This window comes from Panthera pardus, unplaced genomic scaffold, assembly GCF_024362965.1.
Source record: "Panthera pardus isolate Hobbes unplaced genomic scaffold, ASM2436296v1 HiC_scaffold_25, whole genome shotgun sequence".
Classification (NCBI taxonomy): domain Eukaryota; kingdom Metazoa; phylum Chordata; class Mammalia; order Carnivora; family Felidae; genus Panthera; species Panthera pardus.
In genome coordinates this window covers 24,843,507-24,870,472 of record NW_026526821.1, presented here as the reverse complement: position 1 = coordinate 24,870,472, position 26,966 = coordinate 24,843,507, and the positions used below count along the sequence as shown (strand labels likewise).

General features: G+C 38.1%; 1 protein-coding gene across 3 annotated transcripts in view; it reads left to right on the top strand.

The window, feature by feature from the left end:
- Nucleotides 1–590: 590 nt before the first annotated feature.
- Nucleotides 591–26,966, top strand: part of ASIP (agouti signaling protein) — a 71,832-nt gene continuing 45,456 nt past the window's right edge. Inside the window, exon 1 of one of the 3 annotated variants that reach the window (XM_019458741.2) lies at nt 591–713. The gene's annotated coding sequence lies outside the window, so the exon portion shown is untranslated. Of the gene's footprint in view, nt 714–1,474; nt 1,604–1,953; nt 2,094–26,966 lie in introns of those variants that run through there. The other 2 variants (XM_019458744.2, XM_053890337.1) reach the window with 2 other exon arrangements.

Below are 26,966 nucleotides of genomic sequence, written 5' to 3'. Positions count from 1 at the left end.
GCATTAAGACAGCGGTACTTGGCAATCATTGGACCCCTTCCCTGGGCTCCCATTATAATTATGGGGTCTTCCTTTTTCAAGTCAGTGTTCTCCTTTGCCAGAATGTGCCACCCCAGGTTCATATGCTGTTCCTGTTCATGGAAACCCACAATCAAGTTACATACCATTATCTCAATTCATTCCCCTGTATCTCCATTGAGGATATTATTTACCCACATTACTGATAAAGAAGCTGAAGCTCAGAGAAACCAGATAAATTAGCTTAAAATCCTAAGGCTTGTAAGTGGCAGAGCTGACACTCTTTCTGCTTTACCCTAGAGATGCAGAAACATTAGCCATAAATGTAATCAAACATAGATCTTCTCCTCAAGACATGAACATGTTTGTGGACTTGACTGCATGAGTCATATTCTAGGGATGGGACACCAAGCAATGTAGTAGAGAACCTCCAATTTCTCCAGAAGTGGCAAATACTCCTCCCACTGGGTATCCACACAGAAACATGTAAGCATGCTCACGTGGCATGTGCTGCCCCACCTCCCCCTGCCAGGGATTTGGTCACAGCTACAGCATCTTGACAACCTATTTAAACCAACTTGCAGTAACTGGCAGCAAAGTATCATTCTCTGGCAGGCTGAGTCATTGAGCCACTGCAGACTTTGGAAGAAAGAATCATTAGCTGAAACATTCAAGAACCAGGGGGTCCCAGAGAGGTATGTAATAAATTCCATCCAGATGTTGGGATTGGCTTTTTTCTTTCTTTCTTTCTTTCTTTCTTTCTTTCTTTCTTTCTTTCTTTTCTTTCCCTCCCCCAGTCACACTGAAAGAGTGAACAAGTTGTTTTCACCTTATCAAACAAGGTGGGAAGAACATCATTTCCTTTATTCTTGGGTGGGTCTGCACCAAAGGATCAAGAGGGCTAACAGAATCTGGATAATTCAGGGTGGCATCTGAACTATCAGAGAGCACTGTGTACACATGAAAGAATTATACAGATAGGTAAATGATATTGCACATACTTCAGCAAAATCCAATTAGAGGTCTCCAAGTGCATTGCAATTTAGAGCTTCCACACTATTTTACCTATGGTGTAGGCAGCCTGTCTGTTTAAAATCCTTCTAAGAAATTATGGCTGTACAAACTGGTCCAACAAATAGCTGAATATGGACACTGCTCTGTTAGGGGAAGGCAGACCTAGCTGTAAGTATTATATTTTATCTCATGGCCTGGAAGCTTTGTCATGCTTTATGGCTAATAATCGGGTTATTAAATAACTCAAAAAGTCCTCTCCAGCAGTCCAGGCTCTACTGGGGTTAACTTTTGCTGTGGGGCTAGGATGAGGAAAAACAGATCTTCCCAAGCTGCAGCCTCAATTGACATCCCCTTCACCCCACACCTGAGCTCCTGCTCCCTGGAAAAGAAACCTGAGTAAAGACAGCTGTGGCAGCAGAGAAGGGTTCTTCTTGGCAGTGGCTGCTTCTGACTTCAGAGATGTGGACATTAAACTAGAAAGCAGTGCTGAGAGAGAGGACCAGGAAGTAAATGACACTGGGAAATGAGAAACTCAGGGAAGAAAGGACCTGACTTTCCTCCTCTCAAAAAGGTATGCTTTGTAAGGTTCACCTTTTCATCTGGACTGGTGAGTCTTGAGAGTTTTAGTCCTTACACTACTTGAACAGAACAAAAGAATCTTACCTGTTTAGTGGATTAAATAAACAAGCCAGCAAACAAAAGAAAACATTTTTGAGGTGTTTTTGCTGAATTCCTGTCAATTATTTATATTCCTTTATATTCCTTTAAACATGCTTGTTTTGGTTCTTTTAAGTTTTGATTGAAATCCGCAGTGGAAAATATGTTTCAAAGGGGGGAAAAAAACACCCAACACACTTCTGTGTCTTGCATTTTGACCCAGCCCACAAAACTATTGGAAGAATCTTTGCAGACCCACCAGAGATCCCCGGATTCACTTGGAGAATCATTGATCTATAAACAACGTCTTGATTTCCGAACCCTTCTTTTGATCTGGAATTATCTTTTATTGACCACAGAACTGCTACTGACGATTCCTGGGACAGGGGCCTGTATAGTGAGAGGTGAGCCCCAGTGTGGGAAGAAGAAATCTCTTTCTCTTTCTCAGCGGGTGTTTTGGTACAGTACGATATCTATACTTAGTATATCTATGGACTCAATTTCTTCTCTTTTCCTCCTCCTTCCTTCTTCTTTTATATCTTCTGGTTTTTGTTTGTTCATTTCTTCTATAGTAAAAATTTCCCCCAAGCCTTGGTGCCTAGGTGATTTTTGCCTGGCATGTTCCACTAATTGGAGTTTTGGAATCAGTTTCTTATTTAGGTGCATAATTTTTCTAAATATTTAAGCACCTAAATTATTGTAAAAACAGCTGGCCACTGCCCATGCCTTGTAGGCGGATAGGTGAGATGGCACCAGAGAAGAGAGGGCTTTAGGTCTCTACCCTTCACCGTGCCAGAACTCAGAGCTCTGTTGAGATACATGTGGGAAAGAAGAACCTTCATGGAGGGAGCGGCCATGTTGCAATGAGCCGACAACACAGACAATATGAAGAGCAAATCCAGGGAGAAATGGAACCCTGGAAGCATGAAGTTACAAATCTCCTAACCAGGCTGTGCCCTGAGAATGCGATAGTTCCTTTGGTCAAACTGCTCTGAAAATAAAGGAAAAGACACTGACTCACGTTGAAGGTAAGGAGAGTGTCTGCATCTTCTCTGCTTAAACCACAGGGATCTGATTAAGGATCGGGACACTAAACACTGATGGCTTCACTTTGGGCACAATCGTCGGCAGGAAGGCCCCATGCAAAGGTAATTATCAGGAATGGGGGCCCATTATAGCCTTTTGATTTGGTCACTCAAACATCCTGTCAGACAGATGTAGAAAGGAGATCGACCCTTACCCCAAAAGAAGTAAATCGTAGGTTGAAGTATTTGGTTTCAGTATCTGTCAGGTTGAGGCTTTGAAAGGCAGACCTGTGGTCTAGGAAACTACATTCGGGATTCTATTACCTTGGGGCTCTGAAAATTCAAGGATATAAGGAAATGTATAACCCAGATTGAGACAATTACTTTTAATTGGCTGTTTTGCTGTCGAGTGCAATAACCCCCATTTTGTGTAACTGGCTCTGAGTTAGAATGCAGTCTTTCTGGGAGAAGGGCTGTTTTTGGTTCTTCAAGAAACTCTGGAGGAATCTCAAAAGTTAAAATAACCTAAAATTTGCCCCATCTCTTGGTTACACCATGCATGTTTGTCTCTTCCAAGCACTTCTGCATATGGATGGGTAAGCATTCTAACAAAGATGCCGTTAGAGTCCGGGAGACGGAAGCAAAGAAGCCAAGTATTCAGAGTTGGGCAAAAGACGTAAAGAACAAGAGCCAGGACACTAGTCAAAAAGAGAGAGGAGTTCTTATAAAAGAGAAATAGAATATAGGAACTAAAAAATCAGATGGGGCGTGAGGGATAGGGAGAGCCTAGGGTCTCATCTTTGATTGAAATAAGAAAGAATATAATTCAGAGAGGAAAATATATACAAAGAAGTAGATTATGATTTGAGAGAAAGCAGACTTCAGTTGGATAGGGAAGATTTATTGAGACTTTGGGGAGAAAATTGGAAAGAACTGTAAAGCTATAGTATATCCTATTTAAATACCTGCGTAGCTGGGTCTGGGGGCCAAAATAATCCCCCTAGCCCCTAGAGGTCTGCGTGTTGCTCATAGGGCAGCTATCTTGAGGAAAAAGAAGAAAAGTGGGAGTGTGGCAGAGGGTGGAGAGTTCCATAAGCCCCTCTAATGGCCCCCACAAGGCAGGATTCAGCCATAAATTGCCTGCTAGGCAGCCACCAGTTTCGTCTCCATCTGTTCTCCAAACCCGTGCTTACAGAGTCTTTCTTTATATTCAGGTGTTTTTAAAAAGAATCAGCTTGAAGCGAAAGTACTAAATTAAAAACATTCTAAACCACAATTTGAATCTTGTTTAAGAGAAGAAAGGATGAGAAGTGTGACTGTATTCATTTGTTTAGAAATAGTTGTTGCAGACGGAATCCCAGGCGTTACATGTTTTAATCTTCCCTTGGTTTATTCTGCTCTCAAGTGCCATGGGGCCTCATTCAATTGTCAGTAATTGGGCTTTTAGAAGGGAGAAAAGCGGTTATTTGAAATTGACTCCTTATGTCCTATAGTTGCACCACCTGACATTTGCTTCCAGGGAAGTGTATGCAGTGCTGACTGACTGGCTATCTGCTTTAAGTGGGTTCAACTGTGAAATAAATTAAGAGGCCATCTCCATCCTCGCCATCACTTTAAATTAGGGACACAGAGAAAAACTCACTAGACCCTAGTGAAGGCATTCATGGCTTGGAGCCTAGCCTCAGAGTGGTCAGGTGGCCTGGCTCACAGGGGTCCTCTTTCACAAAGCTCAGGAGCAGAAATGAAGGGACCAGTTTCTGGTACTGCATCTACCTTAACTGCCTGTGAGGCTTTAATCTAGTCATTGAGCTGCTCAGGGCTGCCATCCTGTGCATCCAATGGGAAAGCGAAGACTAGCCTCCCCTACTTGCAAGGATGCTTGTGGATAAGATGACAACCAAAAGTATCTGCCTTAGCTGGGGTAGAGAGAACCAGGTCAGAGAGAGAGAGAGAGAGAGAGAGAGAGAGTACGTTGTGGTAACTGACTTTATCACTTCATTGCTTGCTTTTAAAATCCTCATCTTCTCTGAGCTCCTGAATAGTCTGGAAATATTTTTATTTTCTTTTAAATAAAGTTTTCATTGAAAGTTTTTCTGTTTTTGTTGAGCAAAAAAGTCTTCACCATGTGAACACACCCAGGAAACCAGAACCTAGATGTAGAAATAGGACATTATCAGCGGCACCTGGGTGGCTTAGTCGGTTAAGCATCTGACTTTGGCTCAGGTCACAATCTCACAGTTTGTAGATTCGAGCCCCACATCAAGCTCTATACTGACATCTCAGAGCCTGGAGCCTGCCTTGGATTCTGTGTCTCCCTCTATCTCTGCTCCTCCCCGGCTCGCACTCTGTCTCTGTCTCTCTCAAAAATAAATATACATTAAAAAAAAAAAAAAAAAAGAGGGGCACCTGGGTGGCTCAGTCGGTTGGGCGTCCGACTTCGGCTCAGGTCACGATCTCGTGGTCCGTGAGTTCCAGCCCCGCGTCGGGCTCTGGGCTGATGGCTCAGAGCCTGGAGCCTGCTTCTGATTCTGTGTCTCCCTCTCTCTCTGCCCCTCCCCCGTTCATGCTCTGTCTCTCTCTGTCTCAAAGATAAATAAAAACATTAAAAAAAAAATTAAAAAAAAAAAAAAGAAATAGTACATTATCAGCACCCAGAACACCCTCAGGCCCTTTAAGTCCCTTTCTTTCCAAGGGTAACCACTAATTTGACTTCTAACACCATGATTAAGTTTTGCTTGTTTGGGGGGCTTTATATATATATGTGTGTATGTACTTTTTAAATGTGTGACTTCTTTTGCTTAATACTGGGTTTATAAGATTTGTTTATTTTATGTAGTAATATTTTGCTTATTCTCTTTGTATTGTATTTCGTGAATTAGTATGCCACAATGTGTTTATCCATTCCCTTATTAATGGATGTTTAGGTTTCCAGTTGAGGGCCATTATGAACAGTTCTACTGAAAACATTCTTGAATAGTTTTTTGATGAATATATGAATATATTTCTGTTGAGTTATCTAGAAGTGGAATTGCTGGGTCATAGGACATGTGTAAGTTCTATATTAACAGATACTGCCAGTTTTTCAAAGTCATTTTCCCAAGACCAAAATCATTTTACACTCCCACCAGCCATGTCTGAGACTTCTGTTTTTTCTACATCCTCACCAGCACTTGGTGTTGTCTCTTTTACATTTAGCCATTTTGGTGGATATTTTGTGGAATGCTTTTGTTTTTAATTTTAATTTTCTTGATGAATAACAAAGTTGAACATCTTTTAACATATTCATTAGCCATTTGGATATCTTGTTTTGTGAAATATTCAAGTCTTGAGCCTGTTCTTCTGTTGGATTGTCTGACATTTGTATTGGTCTATAAGAATTCTTTAAATATTAGATACTTGTGTACGTGTTGCAAATATCATTTCCCATAATGCTCTCAAGTCACATTGGAGCTTGAGGCAAAACAATAGGGAGGTACCTGGGTGGCTCAGTCAGATAAGTGCCTGACTTCAGCTCAAGCATGAACTCATGGTTTGTGGGTTCAAGTCCCATGTCAGGCTCTGTGCTGACAGCTCAGAGCCTGGGGCCTGCTTTGAATTCTGTGTCTCCCTCTTTTTCTGCCTCTCCCCCACTCACACTCTGTCTCTCAAAAATGAATAAACATTTTAAAAGAAGCAAACAATGGAAATACTGATCCTATCTTTATTTAAAATTTTGATATTTTGGTCATCATGGGGGTTTTTTGGCATTAATTTTTATTTGTAAAAATATTACATTAATATCTTGCTTGTCTTGATTACTGAATTTTTGGCACCTCCTTAAAAATTTGTGTCCACACCAAGTACTTCACTTGCCTCACGCTAGCCTAGCTCTTATTCCATTCTGCATCTTGTATTTTTACTCTCTTCATAGTGTTACTTGTTGAAAAGGAGTTCCTAATTTTAATGAGGTCCAGTTTTTCATAGTTTTATAGTTTTCTTTTCCTTTATAGTTAATACCTTTTATTTTTTAAAATGTCTAATGTCTGGGGTGCCTGGGTGGCTCAGTCAGTTAAGCATCTGACTTCAGCTCAGGTCATGATCATGATTTGTGGGTTCAAACCCCATGTCAGGCTCTGTGCTGACAGTTTGGAGCCTGGAGCCTGCTTTGGATTCTGTGTCTCCCTTTCTCTCTGCCCCTCCCCCACCCACACTTTGTCTCTCAAAAATAAATAAACCTTAAAAAAAAGAAATTATAAATTTTTATTGTTTATTTATTTATTTTGAGAGAGAGAGAGAGAAAGAGCAGAGAAAGAAAGGGAGAGAGAGAGAGACAGAGGGGGAGAGACAGAGAGAGAGAATCCCAAGCAGACTCTGTGCTGCCAGCGCAGAGTCCAAAGTGGGGCTCCAACTCACAAACTGTGAGATGGTGACCTGAGCAGAAATTAAGAGTCCGATGCTTAACTGCCTGAGCCACCGGGCACCCAGTTAACATCTTTTTTTTTTTTTTTTATTCTGTTTAAAACATTTTTCTTACATAAATTCATGAAGATATTCTTCTATGATTTCTTCTTAGAACAGTTCTGTCCAATAGAACATTCTGCAGTGATGGAACTGTTCTCTAGATGTGCTGTCCAGTATGGTAGCTACTAGCCACGTGTGGCTCCAGAGCACTTGAAATGTGGCTAGTATGTCTGATGCCCTGAATTTTAAATTTTATTCACTGTTAATTGAATTAATTAATTGCGGCTAGTGGCAAAGTAGTCTATGTTGTCCACCTGGAATTGATTTTGGGGTATGACATGATGTCAAATTACCTTTTTTTTTTTCCCTCTGTATAGATATTCAGTTGACCTAGCATCATGTCCTGAAAAGGCTGTTAATTCCTCACTTTTATAATTAACCAATTGTTTGCATGTGGATCTGACTCTGGAATGTCCATTCTTTTCTATTTGTCTATTAGTATGTCTTTCTGCCAGTTCCATACTGTTACAATTATTATACATGGTAGAATAATTTCTTTACTGGTGTTCCCCAAGACTGTCTTAACTAGTCTTAAACTTCTGCATTTCCAAATGAATTTTAGAAAAACTTTTCAAATTCCACCAAACCAAACCAAACCAAACAAAAAACCCTCCTGGGAGTTTTTGGGGGATTGTATCAAATGTATACATTAATATGGGAATCTTTTTTTGTTTGTTTTGAGAGAGGGTGCAGAGAGAGAGGGAGAGAAAGAGAATCCCATGCAGGCTCTGCACTGTCAACACAGATCCTAAAGCAGGGCTCGAACTCACCCTAGGTGGGGCTTGAACTCACTCAGTGCAGGGCTCAAACTCACAAATTGTGAGATCATGACCTGAGCTGAAGTTGGATGCTAACCAACTGAGTCACCCAGGAGCCCCTAATAAGGGAATCTTTATTAAAATTTCCTATCCATGAATATGGTATAGCCCTCCATTCACTGAAGTCTTATTAAGATTTTTTGATAATGTTTCATAGTTTTCTGTGTAGAGGTCTGGCAGTTCATTCACTGGGTTTATTCCTTATTTTATATTTATTATAGTTAGGTAAGTAGCATATTTTAATGTCCAGCTTTTTTTAAGTTGTTTTTTTTTAAATTTTAATTCCATTATAGTTAACATACAGTGTTATATTAGTTTCAGGTATACTATAGTGATCCAATAATTCTGTATATTATACAGTCCCCATCATAATAAGTGTACTCTTTAATCGCCATTACTTGTTTCACCCATTCTCCCCTCCCCCCACCTTCTCTCTGGTAACCATCAGTTTGTTCTCTATAATTAAGAGTCTGTTTATTGTTTTTTTTCTCTCTCTCTCTCTCTTTTTTTTCCCTTTGTTTGTTTTGTTTAGTGAATTCCACATATGAGTGAAGTCATATGTATTTGTCTTCCTCTCACTTATTTTGCTTGGCATTATATTCCACGTCCTCCCATGTTGTTGCAAATGGCAAGATTTTATTATTTTTTATGGCTGAGTTATATTCCATTGTATGTATACACCACATCTTCTTTATCCATCCATCTATTGATGGACACGGGCTGCTTCCATAATTTGGTTATTGTAAATAATGCTGCAAAAAACATAGGGGTTCATGTATCCCTTTGATTAGTGTTTGTATATTTCTTGGGTAAATACCCAGTAGTGTGATTACTGGATTATAGAGTAGTTTTATTTTAAAATTTTTAAGGAACCTCTGTACCGTTTTCCAGTATGGCTGCTCCAGTTCGTATTCTCACCAAAAGTGGACAAGGGTTCCTTTTACTCCACATTCTTTACAACACATGCTGATTCTTATGTTTTTTATTTTAGCCATTCTGACAGGTATGATGTGATATCTCATTGTAGTTTTTTTTTTCTCATTGTAGTTTTGGTTTGCCTTTCCCTACTGATGAGTGATGTTGAACATCTTTTCATGTATTTGTTGGCCATCTGTGTGTCTACTTTGGAGAAATATCTGTTCATGTCTTCTACCTATTTTTAAATTGGATTATTAATTTTTTGGGTTCTAAGTTTTATAACATTTTATGTATTTTGGATACTAACCCTTTATTGGTTATATCATTGCAAATACAGTAAAACCTTGGTTTGTGAGCATAATTTGTTCTGGAAACATGCTTGTAATCCAAAGCATTCATATATCAAAGCAAATTTCAAGAACCATTGGCTCAGTTGTGATCATGTGACATTCAGCATCAAGTATGACTCATATTGCAAGACATCTCGTTTATCAAGTGAAAATTTATCAGAAATATTTACTCATCTTGCGGAATACTCACAGAACAAGTAACTTGCAATCCAAGGTTTTACTTGGATTTATCTTTTCCCATTCCATAGGTTGCCTTTTAGTTTTCTTGATTATTTTCATCACTATGCAGAAGCTTTTTATTTTGATGTAATCCCAATAGTTTATTTTTTCTTTTGTTTCCCTTGCCTCAGGAGACATGACTAGAAAAATGTTGCTATGCCCAATGTCAAGAAGTTACTGTCTATCCTCTCTTCTAGGATTTTTATGGTTTCAGGTCTGACATTTAGATCCTTAATACATTTTGAGTTTATTTTTGTGTGTGATGTAAGAAAGTGGTCCATTTTCATACTTTTGCATGTAGGTGTCCAATTTTCCCAACACCATTTGTTGAATAGACTGTCTTTTTCCCATTGCATATTCTTGCCTCCTTTGTCAAAAATTAACTGACCATATAATTGTGGGTTTATTTATGCTTTTTCTATTCTGTTCCATTGACCAATGTGCCTATTTTTGTGCCAGTGCCATACTGTTTTGATTACTACAGCTTTGTAATATAACTTGAAGTCTGGAATTATGATACTTCCAGTTTTGTCTTTATTTTTTTTTATTTTTTAAAAGTTTATTTATTGGGGTTCCTGGTGGCTCAGTCAGTTAAGCATCCGACTTTGGTTCAGGTCATGATCTTGTGGTTCATGGGTTCAAGTCCTGTGTTGGGCTCTGTGCTGACAGCTCAGAGCCTGGGGCCTGCTTTGGATTCTGTGTGTCCCCCTCTCTCTCTGCCCTTCCCACAATCACACTCTGTCTGTCTCTCTCTCTCAAAAATAAATAAACATTTAAAAATTTTAAAGTTTATTTATTTATTTTGAGAGAGAGAGAGAATGAGAGAGAATGCAAACATGAGCAGGAGACAGGCAGAGAGAAAGGGAGAGAGAGAGAATTCTGCATTGTCAGCGCAGAGCCTGACAAGGGGCTTGATCTCACAAACCATAAGATCATGACCTGAGCCAAAATCAAGAGTCAGATGTTTACTGACTGAGCCACCTAGGCACCCCCAGTTTTGCTTCTTTTTCAAGATTGCTTTGGCTATTGGGGGACTCTTGTTGTTTTATACAAATTTCAGGATTGTTTGTTCTAGTTCTGTAAAAAATGCTGTCAGTATTTTGACAGGGATTGCATTAAATCTGTAGATTGCTTTGGATAGTATAGACATTTTAACAATACAGTAAAACCTTGGTTTGTGAGCATAACTCATTTCAGAAACATGCTTGTAATCCAAAGTACTCATATATCAAAGCGAATTTCAACAACCATTGGCTCAGTTGTGATCACGTGACATTTGGCATCATATACTAATATTGCAAGACATCGTTCATTTATCAAGTTAAAATTTATTAGAAATATTTGCTCATCTTGCTGAACACTCACAGAACAAGTTACTCAAGATCCAAGGTTTTACCATATTTTTTTTTTCAATCCATGAGCATGGAATATTTTCCATTTGTTTGTGTCATCTTCAATTTCTTTCCTCAATGTTTTACAGTTTTCAGATGTCACCTCCGGTTAAGTTTATTCCCAGGTATTTTATTCTTTTTGATACATTGTAAATGGGATTGTTTTCTTAATTTCTTTTGGCTACTTTATTATTAGTATATAGAAATGCAACAGATTTCTATACATTGATTTTGTAGCCTACAACTTTCCCAAATTCATTTATCAGTTCTCGTAGTTTTTTGGTGTAGTCATAACAATTTTCCATATATAATATCATGTCATCTGAAAATAATGAAAGTTTTACTTCTTCCTTACCAATTTGGTTGCCTCTTTCTTGTGTGATTGCTATGGCTAGCACTTCGAGTACTATATTGAATAGAAGTCATGAGAGTGGACATCCTTGTCTTGTTCCTGACCCTAGAGGTAAAGGTCTCAGGTTTTCACCATTAAGAATGATGTTGGCCGTGGGGTTTTCATATATGGCCTTTATTATGTTGAGGTATGTTCCCTATAAACCTACTTTGTTGAGGGTTTTACCATGAATGGATGTTGTGCTTTGTCAGATGCTTTTTCTGCATCTATTGAAATGATCATATGGTTTTTATGCTACATCAATGTGATGTATCACATTGATTGATTTTCAAATATTGAATCATGCTTGCATCCTTGGAATAAATCCCACTTGATCATGGTGAATGATTTTTTTTTAATGTATTGTTGGATTTGGTTTGCTAATATTTTGTTGAGGATTTTTGCATCTGTGTTCATCAGAGATATTGGCCTGTAGTTCTCTTTTTCTTTATCTGGTTTTGGGGTCAGGGTAATGCTGGCCTCATAGAATGAATTTGGAAGATTTCTTTCTTCTTGTATTTTCTGGAATACTTTGAGAAAAATAGGTATTAATTCTATTTGAATGTTTGGTAGAATTCACCTGTGAAGCCATCTGGTCCTGGACTTTTGTTTGTTGGGAGTTTTTTTATTACTAATTCAACTTCATAGCTGGTAATCAGTCTGTTCAAATTTTCTATTCTTCCTGATTCCATTTGGGAGGTTATGTGTTTGTAGGAATTTATCTATTTCCTCTAGGTGTCCAATTTGTTGGGATATGATTTTTCATAATATTCTCTTATAATTATTTGTATTTGTGTGGGGTCAATTATTATTTTTTCTCTTTCATTTCTGATTTTGTTTGAGTCCTCACTCTCCTTTATATATATATATATATATATATATATATATATATATATATATATATATATATATAAAGTCTGGCTAAAGATTTATCAAGTTTGTTGATCTTTTCCAAGAACCAACTCCTAGTTTCATTGATTTGTTCTGTTGTTGTTGTTTGTTTGTTTGTTTCATTTAGTTTCTATTTCATTTATTGCTACTGTAATCTTTAAAAATTTTTTTAACATTTATTCATTTCTGAGAGACAGAGACAGAGTGTGAGGGGGCGAGGGGCAGATAGAGAGGGAGACACAGAGTCAGAAGTAGGCTCCAGGCTCTGAGCTGTCAGCACAGAGGCCGACGTGGGGCTCAAACTCACAGACCATGAGATCATGACCTGAGCCGAAGTCAGACGCTTAACTGACTGAACCACCCAGGCACCCCTATTGCTACTATAATCTTTATTATTTCCTTTCTTCTACTGGTTTGGGGTTTTGTTTGTTCTTTTTCTAGCTCCTTTAGATGTAATGTTAGGTTGTTTATTTGAGATTTTTCTTGCTTCTTGAGGTAAGCCTGTATTGCTATAAGCTTCCCTCTTTCCCAGCTTTTGCTGCATCTCAAAGATTTTGGACCACTGTGTTTTCATTTTCATTTGTCTCCATATATTTTTTTATATCCTCTTTGATTTCTTGGTTGATCCATTCATTATTTAGTAGCATTTTATTTAGCCTCCATGTATTTGTGCTCTTTCCATATTTTTTCTTGTGGTTGATTTCTAGTTCCATAGCATTTGTGGTCAGAAAAGATGTATGGCATGACTTTGATATTTTTGAATTTTTTGAGACTTGGTTTGTGATCTAATATGTGATCTGTTTTGGAGAATGTTTCATGTGCACTTGAAAACAATGTGTATTCAGCTGTTTTAGGATGGAATGTTCTGAATATAACTGTTAGATCCATCTGGTCCAATATGTCATTCAAAGCCACTGTTTTCTTGTTGATTTTCTTTTTGGATGATCTGTACATTGATGTAAGTGGGGTCTTAAAGTCCCCACTATTACTGTATTATTATCAATAAGTTCTTTTATGTTTGGTATTAACTGCTTTATATATTTGCATGCTTTCATGTTGGGTGCATAAATATTTACAATTGTCATATCTTCTTGTTGGATTGTCCCCTTTATTATTAAATAGTGTCCTTCTTTGTCTCTTGTTACAGTCTTGCTTTTAAAATCTGTTTTGTTCAACGTAAGTATTGCTGCCTTGGCGTTCTTTAACATCCATTTGCATTATGAATTTTTCTCTATTCCCTCACTTTCTTTTTGTTTAATGTTTATATATTTTGAGAGAGAGAGAGATTGTGCAAGCAGGGCAGAGGGCAGAGAATGAGGGAAAGAGAGAGAACCCTAAGCAGACTCCACACTGTCTGCAAGAACCTGACTTGGGGCTCAATCTTACAAACTGCAAGATCATGACCTGAGACAAAACCAAGTTGGATGCTTAACCTCGGTTAAGGCGCCCCTCCCCTCACTTTCAACCTGCATGTGTCTTTAGGTCTGAAATAAGTCTCTTGTAGGCAGCATAATCTATATGGGTTTTTATTTTTTATCCATTCCATCACCCTATGTCTTTTGATTAGAGCATTTTGTCCATTTATGTGCAAAGGAATTACAGTAGATCTGTATTTATTGCCATTTTTCAGTTTTTATTTTAATTCCAGCTCTTTAACATACAGAGTTTCTTTATTACCATTTTGGTACTTGCTTTGTGGTTGTTTTTGTAATTCTTCTCTGATCCTTTCTTCTCTTGCTCTCTTTCATGGTTTGCTGGCTTTTTTTCAGTGATATACTTGGATTCCTTTCTCTTTATTTTTTGCATATCTATTACTCGTTTTTGATTTGTGATTACCATTAGGTTTGTATATATCATTTTCTGCATATAGCAGTCTATATTTAAATTGATGGTTGCTTAAGCAAGTTAGGCAGTGAGTGTCAGCTCTGAGCTAGTTCCTGCAGGTGTCCGTGTGTTTATAATGAGAGGTAGGGGAGGGAGACACCGCTTTCCAGCTCCTTTTTTCCTGCAGAAGTCCCTCAGTGATGCCTGCCCCTCAGGACACTCTATGAAATGTGTAAACAACTCTCCCTCCCATATGCCCAGGTGTTTTGCAAACTTGCTCCTTCTACAATGTATTCTCTGTGCTGTTTGTCATGGGTATCTTTAAGGATAGGGACTCAGCTTTCTATTATCCTTCAGGTCCTCCCAGAATTGAGCCTGCTGATTTTTTAAAATTCAAGGCTTCGTGTCCCACCGATTATAAGAACTTAAGAAATTCATCCCCTCACTTTCAAAGCCAGATGTTATGAGGATTCATCTTCGCTGTGCATGCTCCCTGGTGTGATAGTGTATCTCTCTCCATATTCCATGTGCATGCTCCCTGGTGTGATAGTGTATCTCTCTCCATATTCCATGTGCATGCTCCCTGGTGTGATAGTGTATCTCTCTCCATATTCCATGCCCAAGCCCACTTCCTCCCACCCCCACCCCAGCAAGGGTGGAGGCCCATTTCATTTCCCACCATGTTTCTGTCCATCCTACCTTCTCAGTGCAGCCTCCTCTCTACCTTATTTGTGGAGTGTGTCCCGCCAGTCTTCAGGTTGTTTCCTGGGTTACTTATGCTCATGTAAGTGTTATCTACTTGCATCCATGGACCAAGGTGAGCTTAGGATCTTCTTACTCCACCATCTTCCCAGCCTCCTGTATTAAGTTTTACAATCTGGAAGTGAGTCCTTCAGCTTTGTTCTTCTTTTTCAAGATTGTTTCACTATTTGAGTCCCTTGATATTCCACATGAATTTTAAGATGTTTTTTGTTTTTTTCTATTTCTTCCATAAACATCATTGGGCTTTGGGTAGGGATTGCATTGGATCTGTAGACCACTTTGGGTAGTATTGACTTCTTAACAATATTAGGTCTTCCAATCCATGAGCATAGGATATGTTTCCATTTATTTATGTCTTATTTAACTTCTTTCAGCAATGTTTTGTAGTTTTCATTTTATAAGTCTTCCACATCCTTGGTTAACTCCTAAGTATTTTATTCTTTTTGATGCTATCGTAAATGGAATTATTTTGTAACTTCCTTTTCAGATTGCTTATTGTTGATTCAGAAATGCAACTGATTTTTGTGTGTTGATTTTGTATCCACACTTTTTGTGTGGAATCATTGGGGTGTTATACATAGAATATCATCTGCAAATAGATATCATTTTACTTCTTCCTTTCCAGTTTGGATGCCTCTTATTTCTTTTTCCTGCCTAATTGCTCAGGCTAGAGCTTCCAGTAATTTTTTTTTTAATTTTTTTTAACGTTTTTATTTATTTTTGAGACAGAGAGAGACAGAGTATGAAGGGGGGAGGGGCAGAGAGAGAAGGAGACACAGAATCGGAAGCAGGCTCCAGGCTCTGAGCCATCAGCCCAGAGCCCGAGGCGGGGCTCGAACTCACGGACCACGAGATTGTGACCTGAGCCGAAGTCAGACGCTTAACCGACTGCGCCACCCAGGCGCCCCACCAGTAATATTTTAAATAGAAATGGCAAGAGTGGTCATCCTTGCCTTGTTTCTGACTTTGCAGGAATAGCTTTCAGTGTTTCACCATTGAGTATGATGTTTGCTATGGGTTTTTCATATATGGCTCTTGTTATAGCCAATATGAAATTATATTGAAATGTATGAAATTATATATGCAACTGTATTGTATATGAAGTTGTATTGTAGACTTCTCCTAGTCTTAGTTTTTTTAGTGTTTTATTTTTAATCATAAAAGAGTATTTACCACATGCTTTTTCTGTATCATTTGAGATGATCATGTGGCTTTTTTCCTTTCATCCTTGCATTCAGGAATAAATCCCACTTAGTCAGGGTGTATAATCTTTTAACACACTGCTGAATTTGATTTTCTTGTACCATGTTGAGGATTTTTATATTAATGTTTATAAGGGATATTGGTTTGTAGTTTTCTTGTAGTGTCTTTGTCTGGTTTTGATATCATGGTAATGCTGGCCTCATAGAACAAGTTAGGAAGTATTCTTTTTACTTCAGTTTTTTGGAAAAGTTTGAGAACGATTGGTAGTCTTTTTTTTTTTCTTTTGAGAGAGAGAGAGAAAGAGAAAGCACAAATGAATGAGGGACAGAGACAGAGAGAGGGAGAGAGAGAGAAGTGGGGCTCACCCAATGCAGGACTTGAACTCACAAACCATGAGATCATGACTTGAGCTGAAGTCAGGTGCTTAACTGACTGAGGTACCCAGGCGCCCCAAGAAGGATTGGTAGTCTCAAATGTTTGTAGATTTCACCAGTGAAGCCATCAGATCCAGAGTTTTTTGCTGGAAAATTTTTTTTATTACTGATTCAATCTCCTTACTAGTTATAGCTCTGTTCAGATTTAGTATTTCTTTGTGATTTAGTCTTGGTAGGTTTTGTGTTTGTAGGAATTTGTCCATTTCATCTAGGTTATCCAATTTGTTGGCATACAATTGTTCATAGTATTGTTCTTAACTCTTCTTTATTTCTTTTTTTTTTTAATTTTTTTTTTTTATGTTTATTTATTTTTGAGAGACAGAGTGTGAGTGGAGGAGGGGCAGATAGAGAGGGAGACACAGAATCCGAAGCAGGTTCCAGGCTCTGAGCTGTCAGCACAGAGTCCTACGCGGGGCTCGAACTCGTGAACCACAAGATCATGACCTGAGCCGAAGTCGGACGCTTAACCGACGGAGCCACTCAGGCGCCCCAACTCTTCTTTATTTCTATAGAATTGGTAGTAATGTCCCCACTTTCATTTCTGATTTTAGTAACTTAAATCTTCTCTTTTTTTCTTACTTTTCCTAGCTAAAGGTTTGTTAATGTGGGTGATCTTTTTGGAGATCTAACTTTTGGTTTCATTGTCTATACTGCTTTTTTATTTTATTTATCTCTGCTCTAATCTTTATTATTTCCTTCTGTTAAATTTGTGATTTGTTTGGTTTTTTCTAGTTCCTTAAATTGTAAACTTAAGTCATATTTGAGTTCTTTTATGTTTTTAATGTGACCATTTATAGCTATAAATTTCCCATTAGCACTGCTTGCATTGTGTCCCAGAAGTTTTTGCATGTTGTGTTTTTGTTTTCATTCATTTCTAAGCATTATCTAATTTCCCTTGTGGTTTCTTCTTTGATCTATTGCTTATTTAAATGTGTTGTTTAATTTCCATAGATTTGTAATTTTCTAGTTTTACTTCTGTTATAGATTTCTAACTTAATCTCATTGTGTTCAGAAAAGATACTTTTATGATATCTACCTTTTAAAATTTCTTGAGGCTTAATTTGTGGCCTAACATGTGGTCTATGCTGATAAATGTCCCATGTTCATTTAAGAAGAATGTCTGTGCTCTTGTTGGATAGAGTGTTCTGTATATGTCTATTAGAACTAGTTGATTTATTGTGTTGTTTAAAATCCTCTGTTTCTTTATTTATCTTCTGTCTGGTTTTATTTTTTATCATTTATGGAGTGTGGAATATTGAAGCCTTCAACTCTTATTTTTATGTCTGTTTCTCCCTTCAGTTCTATCAGCTTTTGCTTCATAATTTTGATGCTATGTCTCTCATTTGGTAAATAAAATGCTTATAATTGTTTCATCTTCTTGTTGTGTTGAATATTACTATATAATGTCCTTCTTGTATCTTGTAGCCTTTTTTCATTTAAAGTCTATTTTGATATCAGTATGGCCACTCCTACTCTCTTAGTTACTATTTGTATGGAATATCTTTCCCTATCTTTTCACTTTCAGTCTGTGTGTCTCTTTGAATTTAAAGGGAGCCGCTTGTAGACATATTGTAGACATATTGTAGCATATTGTTGAGTCATGTGTTTTTATCCATTCTGTCAATTTCTGTGTTTTGATTGGAGAGTTTAATCCATTTATACTTAAAGTAATTACAGATAAGGAGGGACTTAATGCTGTCATTTTGCTATTTCTTTTCTATATGTCTTATAACTTTTTTGTCCCTTACTTGCTGTATTACTGTCTCCTTTAATATTTAGTTGGCTTTTTGTAGTGAAGTGTTTAAATTTCTTTCTCATTCATTTTGGGTATATTCTATAGCTGTTTTCTTTGTGGTTACCATGGAGATTACATTTCACATTCTAAAGTTATAACACTCTAATTTGAACTTGTACCAGCTTAATTTCAATAACGTACAAAAACTCTGCTCCTTTACAGTTCCATTCCCACCCCTTTCAGTTGTTTATGTCACAAAATTATGTCTTTATACATTGTGTGCCCCAAAACACTAACTAGTAATTCTTTTAAATTCATTAGTCTCTTTTTTAGTTTATTTATTTATTTTGAGAGAGAGAAAGAGAGCACGAATGGGAAGGAGAAAGAATCCCAAACAGGCTCTGTGCTCTGTGCTTAGCCCAATGTGGGGCTCAGTCTCACAACTGTGAAATCATGACCTGAGCTGAAATCAAGAGTCAGATGCTCAACTGACTCAGCCACCAGGTACCCCATTAGTCTCTTAAGTTATGTAGAAAACAAAATGTAGAATTATAATTCAAAATTATAATAATACCAGCTTTTAGAGTAATAATTATTTTTAAATGTCTCTTAAATCATTTAGAAGACAAAATTAAAGTTACAAGCCATTGTTAGAATAGTTCTAGCTTTTATAACACCCATGAACTTACCCTTATTGAAATCCTTATTTCTTCATACATCTTCAAGATACTGACTAGTGTCTTGTCTTTTCATCTTGCAGGACTCCCTTAAGCATTTCTTGCAGGGTAAGGTCTGGTAGTAACAAACTTCCTCAGTTTTTATCTACCTAGGAATGTCTTTATTTCTACCTCACTTTTGAAGTACAGTTTCACTAAATATAGGATTCTCAGCTGATAGCTTTTTTCTTTTAGTACTTTGAACATATCTGCCCACTGCCTTCTGGCCTTTAAAGTTTGTGCACTAAAATATGCTAATTATATTATTGAATATCCTTTGTATGTGATGAATAGCTTCTCTCTTGCTAATTTCAAGATTCTACCTTTGTATTGGTCTTTTGAAAATTTGATTATAATGTGGGTCTCTGAGTTCATCTTAATTGCATTTGTTGGACTTCTCGTTTATGTTCATGCCTTTATCAAATTTGGGGAGTATCTAGTCATATTTCTTCAAATATTCCCCCTGCCCAATTCCCTTTCCAACCCAATCCCCTTCTCTTTCCTCTCCTCCACCCCTTAAAATGCATATGTTGGTTGACTCAATGGTGTCCCACTGGTCCCTTAAGCTCTGTTCACTTTTCTTCCATGGTTTTTCTTTCTGTTCCTCAGATTTGATAATTTCCACTGTCTTCTCTTCACAAATCTGCCTTTGACTTCCTTTAGTGAATTTTTCTTTAGTGAAATTACACCATTTCAGCTCCAGAATTTCTTTTTTTATGTTTATTTATTATTTATTTTGAGAAAGAGAGAGAGAGAGAGAAAGCGTTAGTGGGGGACGGACAGAGGGAGGGGGAGAGAGAGTATCCCAAGCAGACTCTGAGCAGAGCCTGATGTGGGGCTCAAACCTACAAACTGAGATTATGACCTGAGCCAAAATCAAAAGTTGGATGCTTAACCAACTGAGCCACCCAGATGCCCCAGGCTTCAGAATTTCTTTTTGATTTCTTCTTAAGTTTTCCAACTCTTTGTGGACATTTCCATTTTGTTCATACATTGTTTTCCTGAGTTTTCCCACATCTTCCTTTAGTTCTTCAAGCATTTTTAAGATGGTTGTTTTAAAGTTAGCTAGTATATCTGACATCAGTTCTTTTTCAGGGACAGCTTCTGTTGATTTGTTTTTGTTTCCTTTGTTGTTGTTTTTTTTTTTAATGTTTATTTATATTTGAGAGAGAGAGAGAGAGAGAGAGAGAGAGAGAGAGAGAGAGAGAGTGACCAGGGGAGGATCACAGAGAGAGGGAGACACAGAATCCAAAGCCGGTTCTAGGCTTTGAGCTGTCAGCACAGAGCCCAACTTGGGGCTTGAACTCGTGAGCCATGAGATCATGACCTGAGCTGAAGTCGGATGCTCAACTGAATGAGCCACCCAGGTGCCCCTGTTTTTGTTTTTTTTTTTCCTTTGAATGGCCATGTTTTCTTATATCTTTGTATTATTTGTGATTTTTTTTTGAAACTGGACACTTAAATCTAATAATGTGTGGAATGCTATCTGTGGAATTCACATTTCCCCCCTTTCCTAAGGTTTGCTTTTTTTGGTTATTTTTTATTTTGTTTTGTTGATTGTTTTTAGCTGTTTCTTTGCCCAGGATCAGCCTGAGGCATAAACTTAAGGTCTTCTTAGGTCTTTTCTAAGCCTTTTTTATGGTCACTTTTAAATTTCCCTTGTATATACAGTTGTTTTTGAATGTACTAGTCTTTAACATTTGGCTTCCAAAAAGGTAAAAAGAGAGAAATGAAAGGGGGAATGGGTTATTTAAATGTCCTGAAAGTCACTTTGGCTATAGAGCAAGGGGCTTGCAACAATGAGAGGCAGTGCAACAACATTGACAACCCACTTTTTTGTCTGCACATCTGTGATCAGAAGCAGGAATCAGCAATCAGAGCACAGATCCTATTTGGAGGACAGGGGTTTTTTTTGCCCACCCTGGTTTAGCAAGCCGTATGCAAGCTTCTCCAGGAAAACGTGCACAGCTGCCTGCCATAGGTAGCTGCTACTGTGCTAAGAGCCAAAATTCAGCACAACTTATTTTGCAAGATTTCCCCTGGAAGTTGTAAGCCTTCAGTAGACTTTAGAGTTCCTAAATAGTTACATTAGACAAATTCTGTCAGTTCAATTGTTGTCTAGGTGGGGAAACAGATTTCTTGTGCTTCTTACTCCACCATCTTCCTGGAATTCTCTGTAGGAGTTCTTCATATTTTGTGAATACAAATCTTTTGCCATGTATATGTATTGGAATATTTTTTTCTCGGTTGCTTGCTTATTCACTTTCAAACGGTGTCCTTTGGTGCACAAAAAAAAAATGTAGTTTTCTTTTTTTAAAATTTTTAATGTTTATTTAGTTTGAAAGGAGGGAGAGTGTGTGTGTGTGAGGGGGGAAGAGCAGAGAGAGAGGGAGAGAGAGAATCCCAAGCAAGTTCTGCACTGTCAGTGCAGAGCCCAACATGGGGCTTGAACTCACAAAACCATGTGATTATGACCTGAGCCAAGATCAAGAGTCAGACATTTAACTGACTGAGCCAGCCAGGTGCTCCAAAATTTAATTTTCTTAAAGTCCAATATTTCACTTTTTACTTTTATGGTTGATACATTTTATGTTTATGTCTAAGAAAGCTTATTCCATGGTTGTAAGGATATTCTTCTAGAAGCTGTATGGTTCTAGCTTTTACATTTAGGTTTGTGATACATCTTGAATTATTTTTGTGTATGGAGTATAGTAGAGATCAGAATTCTTTCCATAGAGATATCCCATTGTTTCAGCACAATTTGTTAAGTAGACTCCTTTCCCAATTGAATTGACTTGATGCCTTGGTTGGTAATCAATTGACTGTATATGTCTAGGTCTACTTTTAGACTTGACTCTGTTTATTAATCTATTACTATATACTTCTATTGTAAGTCTGCTGTAGCTTTATGCTAGATTATGAACTCAGGAGTATAAGTATTCTAACTTTGTTCTTTTTTTCAATATCATTTTGGTTCTTCTAGGTCCTAGGTCCTTTGCATGTCCATATAAATATTAGAATCACATTGTCAATTTCTTCAAAAAAGCTTCCTGAACTTCAGGGATAACTTGAGCTTCTATACAATATTATATCCCTTCAGAGAGGATTTACTTTTATTTCTGTCAAACAGATGGGTTAGAGCCTGAATACCTTCATCCAATAAATGTTTGAGAAATTTAAAACTGAGCTTCAGTCCTTATGAGGACTGGTCTACTTCCAGTTCTTCATTCCTAGGGTAAAGTCCTTTGTGGTCCCTATTGAAAACCTGGGGTGCTTACCAGGGACCTTCCTCCTTTTCATGCTCTTTACAATAATTTTTTGTCTTGCCACTCCTGTCAGGGAAATTGCTGAAAGCTCTTTTCACCTCCTCAGTGATGTTTTTGTTTTTGGAATCAGGAATTATCCTTAGGGTAAGGTTTCCCCAACACCAGCTCACCTTTTTTAGCTTCTTTTTTCTTCCAGATCTTGGACCAGCAAGTTCTCATTGCTTTGTTAACTTTTCTGTGGAGGTTTGGTTTCAGCATTATTGGGGTGGGGGGTGGTGGTGGAATCTATCACAGACTCTCAGACCAGATTGAGAGATGCCACAAACAGAATGTGATAATTTGGAGCTACTCACTGAGCTTTATAAATTTTCTACTCACTTACTCTCCCCATAAAATGGGAAGTTGGAGATAATATCCCCTTGCTCATTACCTTCATTCAGCCCCAGTGAGGCAAAACAACATCACCCATTCATCATTTTTCCATTGTGAGCTATAGCAGCATCTGGGATTTATAGCTTGATAATACTGGAGAGTATTTCTCCTGTTTGCTTTTACATGTTGATAGTGGAATCTGTTCACTATAGCTTAATCCAGGAACTTTTCACTAAATTGTCATTTAACCGGGGAAATCAGGTAGGTGGGGGTGAAAGCAGCAAGAAGAGAGGAGAATGTGCCCTATTTAGTGATTTTAACTTAAGCCTCTGAAGTTTCTCAAATCAAATGTGAGGATAGCTGGAAGCCTATGGCTCTTGTACACAGATGTACACACATAGGCAGCCATATAGACATCCATATACACACTCCCAAGTACATTCATGTTACACACTCAAATGTATATAGATATAGATTAATAGTTCTTGTGGAACAGGTAGTGTGGGAACATGAAACCTAATCTTAGACTAGACTAGATAATATCTTGTAATCCAGTAGATACTGTGTGACCCAGGTGACCCTCTTGAGGAAGGATAGGATCAAGAAGCAATAGTTAATTTTGGTTGATGCCTATTATGTGCCAAGTATGGTGCTAAGATACCTTATATATATTATCACATTCAAGTCCCATAATGATCCTACAGAATATGTACTGTTATTCTAATTTTTTAAATGTTTATTCATTTTTGAGAGAAAGAGACAGAGCATGAGCAAGGGAGGGGCAGAGAGAGAGGGAGACACAGAATCCAAAGCAGGTTCCAGGCTCTGAGCTGTCAGCACAGAGCCCAACATGGGGCTTGAACTCAGGAACTATGAGATCATTACCTGAGCTTAAGTCGGACACTTAACCAACTGAGCCACCCAGGGGCCTCCTGTTATTCCAATTTTTAAAACCAGTGTTCTTTTATTTTTTCTTTTCTTTTTAATTAATTAATTAAGAGAGAACATGAGCAGGCAAGGGCAGAGAGAGAGAGAATCTTAAGCAGGCTCTACACCCATTGCACAGCCCAACACAGGGCTCGATCTCAGGACCATGAGATCTTGACTGGAGCTGAAATCACAAGTAGGACGCTTAACCAACTGAGCCACCCAGGTGCCCCCCCCCACTCCGTTTTTAATTTAGGGCTCTAAAAGGCCTTACCAAAGGTCAAATAGTTAGTGCATTTGCAGAGGCATGAGTCTAATAAGCTTTGGAGCCAGGCAAATCTAATTCTGCCTGGCTCTAAAGTTTTTTCTCTCAAAGTATGAAAAAGAGGCAGAAGTTCTTATTTAAACAATTAGACTATACAGGAGTTTCTAAACAGAAGTATAATTAATGAATTTGTTTATTATTTCTCTCTCATAGTGGCCACCAGCATTAATCTCAGTTAGTAAGTCTGTTGAGCTTTACCAAAAGCTCAGTAAGCAGGGTTTGATGGGCAAGGGTAAGGTTATGAGTGGGTGGTGACAGGAACAGAGCACAGAAATATTAACATTAACAAACTTTTTCTGAACACCTAAACACTGAGCTTATTTATTCATAATACAAAACAAGAAGTGTAGGCTAGACGCCTGGGTGGCTCAGTTGATTGGGCATTTGACTCTTGATTTTAGGTCAGGTCCCCATGGAGCTCCACACTGTCAGTGCAGTATCAGTGCTTGGGATTCTCTCCCCTTCTCTCTCTGCACTCTGCCCTACTTGGACACGTGCATGTTCCCCTTTCTCTCTCTCTCAAAATAAATAAACTTAAAAAAAAAACCAAGAAGTATAAAACATGGTCCCCACCCTCCAAAGCTTACAGTCTAGTTATTTTAGAGGTCATTTATGTAGCATCTACATGTACAATCTAGATACCTATTAAAAGTACAGCTAATACAAAGATAAGTAAGCCTGGGCCTTCAGTCTAAGAGTTAGAGTGACAAACAAGCACTTTCAATATAAGATATTGAGTTAAAAGTAAACACAGTTTCTCAGGAGAGCATGGAGAAGTGGGCATTTACCTCAATATGGGCAATCAGGGAAGCAGGAAGAAATGAATCCTGGACTAACATGCGGGAGGCAGAATGAATGCATCTGAAGCACTTAGCAAGGAGCACTGACAATATATGTGTTCTGAACAGAATGACACTGATTATATGGCACCAGAGAAAGCCAAAGAATATTCCATAACTGAATTGTTTCCTGAATAACTTCAGGGTGGGAGTATCAGACTACTAGCCTTTCCTTCTCTTCCCTCTGCTTTTGCAACTCCTAAAGCCTATTCTGTGTTGTGGGAGTTTTTCTCTCCTCCTTTCCCTCTACTTCCCTCCCTTCATTTTATCCTTTTCTTTTTTGTTGTTTTGTTTTGTTTTGTTTTGTTTTGTTTTACCCAAAAAATATGGAAGTCATAAGAGCTGGAGAGACTGGGGAAGTCTTTAAACAAATACTTGAATGATTTATTATAATAAAATGTAAAAAAAGAGGGCATTGAAAGGGAAACAAATGCCAACTGTTGAGTCAGTTGGACCCCTATCCTGAGTCCTTATACCATGCTTGGGAACACTGAGATAAATCTGTCCAGTGGGTTGAAATGAACAGGATGTGTTTGTGGGCAATAAATGGGAAGCCTGTGTGCAATAGTGGGAAATAAAGTCCAATAAGCAAAATGGGATACATTGTAAAGGACCCAGAAAACAAACAGAGGAGTTTAGACTTGAGATGGTTAATACCATGAGTCCTTTTAGGCTTTTGAGCTGGTAGGCAGGGAGTAGTAGGTGGGAAAGATTTGAGAGAAGGAAGACTGGTATCACACAGACTAACAAAAGGCTGTGTGTGAGTCTAATTTTTGTGATAAGGGTCTCTAGGGTATGGCAGAAGGAATAGAAAGAAAGGAGTAGAGGATATTTTAAAGAAAGAATGGACAGGGTTTGTGGACAAAGAGAATGTTTACCTTTAGGATATCAGTGTTTACCTTAGAAATGCTGTTAGAGTTTATGAAACCTAAAAGAACTGGGGTTGGGAATGGTGGCTATAGAGAGGGAGGTAAATGAAATAAAGACTGCAGACTGAGAATAAGTCTATAACTGCTGTGATCTGCAGCTTGTAAATAGTCCAGGCCTTAGGAGTCTCTCTGTGAGGGCCTGTGAAGTACCTTTTAAAAAACTGGGAAGGGCTCTGAGAATCACTGTTTAAAGGGTCGTATATATCAGATTGAGCAACTCTGAAACTAGAGACAGAGCAGGGAGCATTTTAGAATGTTTAGCATGAAGAGAAACTTGTAAAAAACATGCTTTAAGGACCTAGATCCTGAGATCCAGACCTGTAGATCTAAAGTGGGGCCCAGGAATTCTTAACAAGCTCTTAAGGTGATACTAATGCAAAAGATGCTCAGGAGAAACTTGTGAGAAACATTTAGGGAAAGATAAGCTGCCTCCTCAGGAGGATTGGGCTGGTGTTTGCTTGTATGCCTTCTCAAGATCCATGTGACTTCACCACATCCAGCTTCAGGACTGCCAGACTGTTCTTTCTAATCAAGGCTATTCTGTTCCACAAGCCATGAAGTAGAAGGTGGTACTCATGTTCCAGAAGACTGGCTTAGGCAGGCCTATTGAGTGGCTCTAAAGGCGTCTATAAGACGTCAAAAGGGTTTTTAAGAATGATCATCACAACATAACAATGAATCAGAAACATGTGTACGTTTTCTTCAATGACCCTGTAGAGACTGGAGTAAAAAAGGAAGAGGCTTTCCAGACTTAGGGATCTAGTAGAATGGACTTGCTTGGGAAAATCAAGCAAGACAACTGAAGAGGACTCCTGGGATTGTCCCACTAGGACTTCTGAGATGACTGTAATGAAATTATATAAAAGGGTGGAAGAGTATTCTCTGTGGCTCCCACACTGGCCTAATCCCAGTTGAAATTGCACAACAAGACGGGCTGACAATCTTTGAAACACAGTTTTCTCAAATGAACCTCAGAGGAAATTTTAAAAATAAAAATTTCTTGGGATTTAGGTGAAGATTGTGTTAAATTTGTATATTAATCTGGGGGCAATTTTTTTACCATAATAATTCTTACTATCAAGGAAAATACCTTGTCTTTCCACTTATTCAAGTTTTTTCTGTGTCTCTCAGTAGACATTATAGCTTTTTTCATATACATCCTTGTAATTGCTTAAATGTATTCCTATTTTATTTTTGTAATTCTTTCTGCTGTGAATGAGATACCTTTGTTTTGCTATTATCATTTTTTTTTTTTTTAATTTTTTTTTTTTTTCAACGTTTATTTATTTTTGGGACAGAGAGAGACAGAGCATGAACGGGGGAGGGACAGAGAGAGAGGGAGACACAGAATCGGAAACAGGCTCCAGGCTCCGAGCCATCAGCCCAGAGCCTGACGCGGGGCTCGAACTCACGGACCGTGAGATCGTGACCTGGCTGAAGTC